We start from the raw sequence: 7,577 nt of genomic DNA, 5'->3' as shown, positions 1-7,577 counted from the left end.
GCTGAGGCAAGTGGATTGCTTGTGTCCAGGAGTTAGAGACCAGCCTGGGCAACACGGCAAAATTTCATCTCTACAAAAAAATACAAAATTTAGGCGTGTATGGTGGCATGCACATGTAATTCCAGCTACTCATTAGGCTGAGGTGGGAGGATCACTTGAGCCTAGGAGGTTGAGGCTGCAGTGAGCCGTGATGGCACTACTGCACTCCAACCTGGGTGACAGAGTGAGACCATCTCAAAAGAAAAAAAGAAAAGAAAAGAAAGCTCCTACAACTAAACAGAAAGAAGACAACCTAGGGAGAGGTGGAGCAAGATGGAATAGAAAGCTCCACAGATCATCACCTCCCACAAGGACACCAATTTAACAACAATTAAACAATTTAAAAGCACTTTTACTTTGCTTTAAAAGCAACTATTAACAATTTAAAAGCACCTTTGTAAGACCCAAAAATCAAGTGAATTCTCACAGTACCTGGTTTTAATTTCATGTCTCTGAGAGAGGCACTGAAACCAGCAATTGTGAGGCATTGAATTCAGTGCTACCCTTGTTATAAGAGAAAGCAAAACCAGACCAAACTAAGCTGACACCTGCCCACAGAGGAAACATTTAAACCCTAGACAGAGGGGAATCTCTGATCCCAGCAGTACGAACTTGAGTTCCCGCAAGCCTCATCACCTTGGACTAAAGTACTCTGGAGCCCCAGATACACTTGAAAGGCAGTCTAGGTCACAAGGATTGTAACACCTAGGCAACTCCTGGGATGAACTGGGCCCAGAAACAGTGGACTAGGGGAAGCACGTGACCTACTGAGACACCAGTTGGGGTGTCTAAGGGAGTGCTGGCATCACCCCCCACCCACCCGGGGTTGCATAGCTCATGGCTCCAAAAGTGACCCCTTCCTTTTGCTTCAGGAGAGGAGATGGAAGAGTTAGGAGGACTTTGTCTTTCATCTCGGATACCAGCTCAGCCACATCAGGATAGGGCACTGGTGAGAGTCATGGGGCCCCCATTCCAGGCCCTAGCCGCTGGACATTTCTAGCCACACCTTGACCCAGAAGAGAATCTGCAGCCTTGAAGGAAAAGACCCAGTCCTAGCAAGATTCATCACCTGCTAACTAAAGAGCCCTTAGGTCCTCAATACCAGCAGCAATACCCAGGTACTAGGTTGAGGGTCTTGGGTGAGACACTGAGTCTTGCTGGATTCAGGTGAGACTCAGCACTTTCCCAGCTCTGGTGGCTATGGGGCAAGACTCCTGCTTGAGAAAGTGGAGCAAAAAGTAAAGGGAACTTTGTCTTGCAACTTAGATATCAGCTCAGCCACAGTGGGGTAGAGAACCAAGTATTCTCTTGGGGTTCCCTATTCCAGGACTTGGCTGTTGGATGGCATTTCTAGACCTGTCTAGAGGGTCCACTCCTCTGAAAGGTGAGTCCCAGGCCAGGCAGCATTCACCACGAGCTGACTCAGGCAGCCTTAAGGGAACATCAGTGGTAGTCTGGCAGTACTCCATGTGGGCCTGAGGTGACAGTGGTCATGGAGTGAGGCTCCTCTACCTCTGGAATGGAGAGGGAAGAGTGGGAAGGACTGTGTCTTATGGTGTGAGTGCCAGCTGAGTGACAGGAAAATAGAACACCAGGTAGACTTCTAAGGTTTTTGCCTCTAGTCTCTGACTCCCAGAAGGTACCTCTGGACCCACCCAGTGCCTGAGGGAATTTGCTGCCCTGAAGGGAAGGACACAGGCCTGGCTGCTTTGCCACCTGCTGATTGTAAAACCCCCAGGCTTTGAACTAACATAGGCAGTAGAGAGGGAGTGGTTACAGCAGGCCTCAGACAAGACCCAGTGCTGTGCTAGCTTCAGGTCTGACCCAGAGCAGTCCTAGGGGTGGTGGCCACAGGAGTGCTTGTGTCACTCCACTCCTAGCTCCAGGTGGCTCAGAACAAAGACAGAGAGAGAGAGAGAGAGCCCATTTGTTTGGGAAACAACAAGAGAAGAGAACAAGAGTCTCTGCCTGGAAACCCAGATAATTCTTCCAGATCTTGTCTGAGACTATCAAGGTGGTACTTCTATGAGTCTGGAAGAACCACCACATTACTGGGCTTGGGGTCTTCCCTAAAGCAGATACAGCTTAGATTATAACACTCAAGTCCTTTTGAATATCTGGAAAACCTTGCCAAAAAGGATAGGTACAAACAGGCCCAGACCATAAAGACTACAATAAATACCTACCTCTTCAATGCCCAGAAACAGACGAACTTCTACAACTATTAATACAATCTAGGAAAACATGACCTCACCAAATGAACTAAATAAGGCACTAGGGACCAATCCTGGAGAAACAGAGATATGTGACCTTTCAGACAGAGAATTCATAATAGCTGTTTTGAGCAAACTCAAAGAAATTCAAGATGACACAGAGAAGGAATTCAGAACTCTATCAGATAAATTTGACAAGAGATTGAAATAATTAAAAAGAATCAAGCAGAAATTCTGGAGTTGAAAAATGCAATTGGCATACTGAATAATGCATCAGAGTCTTTTAGTAGCAGAATTGATCAAGCAGAAAAAAGAACTAGTGAACTTGAAGACAGGCTATTTGAAAATGTACAGTCAGAGGAGACAGAATAAAAAAGAATGAAACAAGCTATTTGAAAATGCAGTCAGAGGAGACAAAATAAAAAAGAATGAAAAAGAATGAAGCATGCCTACAGGATCTAGAAAATAGCCTCTAAAGAGCAAATCTAAGAGGTATTGGCCTTAAAGAGGAGACAGAAAGAGGAGAAGAAAGTCTATTCAAAATGATAATAACAGAGAATTTCCAACACCTAGAGAAAGATATCAATATCCAAGTACAAGAAGGTTATACAGCACCAAACAGATATAACCCAAAGAAGACTATCTCAAGGCATTTAACAATCAAACTCCCAAAGGTCAAGGTTAAAGAAAGGATGCCAAAAGCAGCAAGAGAAAAGAAAAAAATAACATACAACAGAGTTCCAACATGTCTGGCAGCAGATTTTTCAGTGGAAACTTTATAGACCAGGAGAGAGTGGAATGATGTATTTAAAATGCTGAAGGAAAAAACTTTTACCCTAGAATAGTATATCCAGCAAAATTATCCTTCAAACCTAAAAGAGAAATAAAAGACTTTCCCAGACAAACAAAACCTGAGGGATTTCATCAACACTAGAACTGTCCTACAAGAAATGCTAAAGGGAGGACTTCAATCAGAAATAAGAGGACATTAATGAGCAATAAGGAATCATCCGAAGGTACAAAACTCACTGGTAATAGTAAGTACACAGAAAAACACGGAATATTATAACACTGTAACTATGATGTGTAAGCTACTCTTAAGTAGAAAGACTAAACAATGAACCAATCAAAAATAATAATTACAACAACTTTTCAAGACATAGACAATACAATAAGATATAAACAGCAACAACGAAGTTTAAAAGTGGAGGGACAAAGTTAAGGCATAGCATCTTTGTTAGTTTTCTTTTTGCTTGCTTGTTTTCTTATGCAAACAGTTTTAAGTTGTTATCCACTTAAAATAATGGGTTATAAGATAGTATTTGCAAGCCTCAAGGTAACCTCAAACTAAAATCCATACAACATAAACACAAAATATAAAAAGCAAGAAACTAAATCACATCACCAGAGAAAATTACCTTCACTAAAATGAAGACAGGTAGGAAAGAAAGGACAGAGAGGAAGGCCACAGAACAACCAGAAAACAACTGACAAAATGGCAGAAGTCCTCACTTATCAGTAGTAACACTGATTGTTTTCCAGGTGTGGTGGCTCACACCTGTAATCCCAGCATTTTGGGAGGCCAAGGCGGGTGGATCACCTGAGATCAGGAGTTCGAGACCAGCCTGGCTAACATGGTGAAAACCCATCTCTACTAAAAATAGAAAAAAAATTCGCCAGCTGTGGTAGTGGGTGCCTGTAATCCCAGCTACTTAGGAGGCTGAGGCTAGAGAATCACTTGAACACAGGAGGTGGAGGTTGCAGTGAGCCAAGATCACACCATTGCATTCCAGCCTGGATGACAAGAGCAAAACTCTGTCTCAAAAAAAAAAAACAAAATAGTAACCTTGATTGTAAATGAACTAAACTCTCCAATCAAAAGACATAGACTGGTCGAATGGATGAAAAACCAAGAGCCATTTATCTGTTGCCTGCAAGAAACACACTTCACATATAAAGACACACATAGACTGAAAATAAAGGGATGGAAAAAGATATTCCATGCCCATGGAAACCAAAACAAAAAAAACCAGAAGGAGTAGCTATACTAATATCAGACAAATTGATTTCAAGACAAAAACTATAAAAAGAGACAAAGAATGCCACAATATAATGATAAAGGGGTCAATTCAGCAAGAAGATATACCAATTTTAAATATATATGCACCCAACACTGGAGCACCCAGATATATAAAGCAAAAATTGTTAAAGCTGAAGAGAGAGATAGACTTCAATACAATAATAGCTGGAGACTTCAACACCCCCACTTTCAGCATTGGACAGATCTTGCAGATAGAAAATTAATAAAGAAACATTGGACTTAATCTGCACTATACAAGAAATGGATCTAATAGATAGTTACAGAACATTTCATCCAATGGCTACAGAATACACATTCTTTTCCTCAGCACATGGATCATCCTCAAGGACAGGCCATATGTTAGGTCACAAAACAAGTCTTAAAACATTTAAAAAATTGAAATAACATCAACCATCTTCTCTGACCACAATGGAATAAAACTAGAAATCAATAACAAGAGAATTTTGAAAACTACACAAATACATGGAAATTAAACAATATGTCCTGAATGACCAGTGGGTTAATGAAGAAATTAAGAAGGAAATTGAAAATTTTCTTGAAACAAATGATAATGGAAACATAACATACCAAAACCTGTGGGATACAGCAAAAGCAGTACTAAGAAGGAATTTTATAGCTGTAAGTGCCTACATCAAAAAAGAGGAAAAACCAAAAAAAATCTAACAATGCATCTTTTTTTTTTTTTTTTTTTTTGAGACAGAGTTTTGCTCTTGTTGCCCAGGCTGGAGTGCAATGGCACGATCTCAGCTCACTGAAACCTCTGCCTCCCGGGTTCAAGCATTTCTCCTACCTGAGCCTCCCAAGTAGCTGGGATTACAGGCACCCTCCACCACACCCTGCTAATTTTTTGTATTTTTAGTAGAGATAGAGTGTCGCCATGTTGGACAGGCTGGTCTCCAACTCCTGACTTCAGGTGATCCACCCAGCTCGGCCTCCCAAAGTGCTGGGATTACAGGTGTGAACCACCGTGCCCATCCACAGTGCATCTTAAAGAACAAAAAAAGCAAGAACAACCCAAACCCAAAATTAGTAGAAGAAAAGAAATAATAAAGACCAGAGGAGAAATAAATAAAATTGAAATGAAGAAAGTAATACAAAAGATCAATGAAATGAAAAGTTGGTTTTTTGAAAAGTTAAACAAAATACACCTTCAGCTAGAGTAACTAATTAAAAAAGAGAGAAGATCCAAATAAATAAAATCAGAGAATGAAAAAGGAGACATTACAACTGACATTGCAGAAATTCAAAGGATCATTAGTGGCTACTATGAGCAACTACATACCAATAAATTGGAAAATATAGAAGAAATGGACAAATTCCTAGACATATACAGTCTACAAAGATTGAACCATGAAGAAATCCAAAATGCAAACGACCAATAACAAGTAACCATATCAAAGCTATAACAAAAAAGTCTCTCAGTAAAGAAAAGCGCAGGACCCAATGGCTTCACTGCTGAACTCTACCAACCATTTTAAGAAGATCTAATACCAATCCTACTCAAACTATTCTGAAAAATAAAGGAGGAGGGAACTCTTCCAAACTCATTCTATGAGGCCAGTATGACCCTGATGCCAAAACCAGACAAAGACACATAAACAAAAAAGAAAACTACCAATAACTCTGATGAAAATTGATGCAAAAACCCTCAACAAAATACTAGAAAACTGAATTCGACAATACATTAGAAAGATCATTCATCACATCTCTTGTAAGTTGTATTCCTAGGCATTTTATTCTCTTTGTAGCAATTGTGAATGGGAGTTCATTCCTGATTTGGCTCTCTGTTTGTCTATTATTGGTGGATAGGATGGCTTGTGATTTTTGCACATTGATTTTGTATCCTGAGACTTTGCTGAAGTTGCTTATCAGCTTAAGGAGATTTTGGGCTGAGATGATGGGGTTTTCTAAATATACAATCATGTCATCTGCAAACAGAGACAATTTGACTTCTTCTCTTCCTATTTGACACGCTTTATTTCTTTCTCTTGGCTGATTGCCCCAGCCAGAACTTCCAATACTATGTTCAATAGGAGTGGTGAACGAGGGCATCCTTGTCTTGTGCTGGTTTTCAAAGGGAATGTTTCCAGCTTTTGCCCATTCAGTATGATATTGACTGTGGGTTTGTCATAAATAGCTATTATTATTTTGAGATACATTTCATCAATACCCAGTTTATTGAGAGTTTTTAGCATGAAGGGGTGATGAATTTTATCGAAGGCCTTTTCTGCATCTATTGAGATAATCATGTGGTTTTTGACATTGGTTCTGTTTATGTAATGGATTACATTTATGGATTTGCATATGTTGAACCAGCCTTGCATTCCAGGTATGAAGTCAACTTGACCATGTTGGATAAGCTTATTGATGTGCTGCTGGATTCAGTTTGATTATAAGTCATTCTACTATAAAGACACAAGCACACGTATGTTTACTGCAGCACTGCTCACAATAACAAAGACTTGGTACCAACCCAAATGTCCATCAATAACAGACTGGATAAAGAAAATGTGGCACATATACTCCATGGAATACTATGCAGCCATAAAAAAGGATGAGTTCATGTCCTTTGCAGGGACATGGATGAAGCTGGAAACCATCATTCTCAGCAACCTAACACAAGAACAAAAAACCAAACACTGCATGTTCTCACTCATAAGTGGGAGTTGAAAAATGAGAAGATATGGACACAGGGAAGGGGACGTCACACACTGGGGCCTGTTGGGGTTGGGGGTTAGAGGAGGGATAGCATTAGGAGAAATACCTAATGTAGATGAGGGTTGATGGGCGCAGCAAACCACCATGGCATGCATATACCTATGTAACAAATCTGCACATTCTGCACATGTACCCCAGAACTTGAAGTATAATGATAATTTAAAAAAGAAAGATCATTCATCATAACCAAATGGATTTATCCCAGGGATGCAAGAATGGTTCAATATACATAAATCAATCAACGTAGTACATTATATCAACAGATCAAAGGACAAAAACCATAAGATCATTTCATTTGATGTTGAAAAGGCATTTGATAAAATCAACAGCCCTTCATGATAAAAACCCTCAAAAGTCTGGGTATAAAAGGTACATACCTCAACATAATAAAAGCCATATATGACAGATCCACAGCTAATATCATACTAACTGAGGAAAAACTGAAAGCCTTTCCCCTAAGATCTGGAACATGACAAAAATGCCCACTTTCACCAGTGTTATTCATC

This window comes from Gorilla gorilla, chromosome 14 (assembly GCF_029281585.2).
Source record: "Gorilla gorilla gorilla isolate KB3781 chromosome 14, NHGRI_mGorGor1-v2.1_pri, whole genome shotgun sequence".
NCBI lineage: Eukaryota > Metazoa > Chordata > Mammalia > Primates > Hominidae > Gorilla > Gorilla gorilla.
This window is presented reverse-complemented; position numbering follows the sequence as displayed.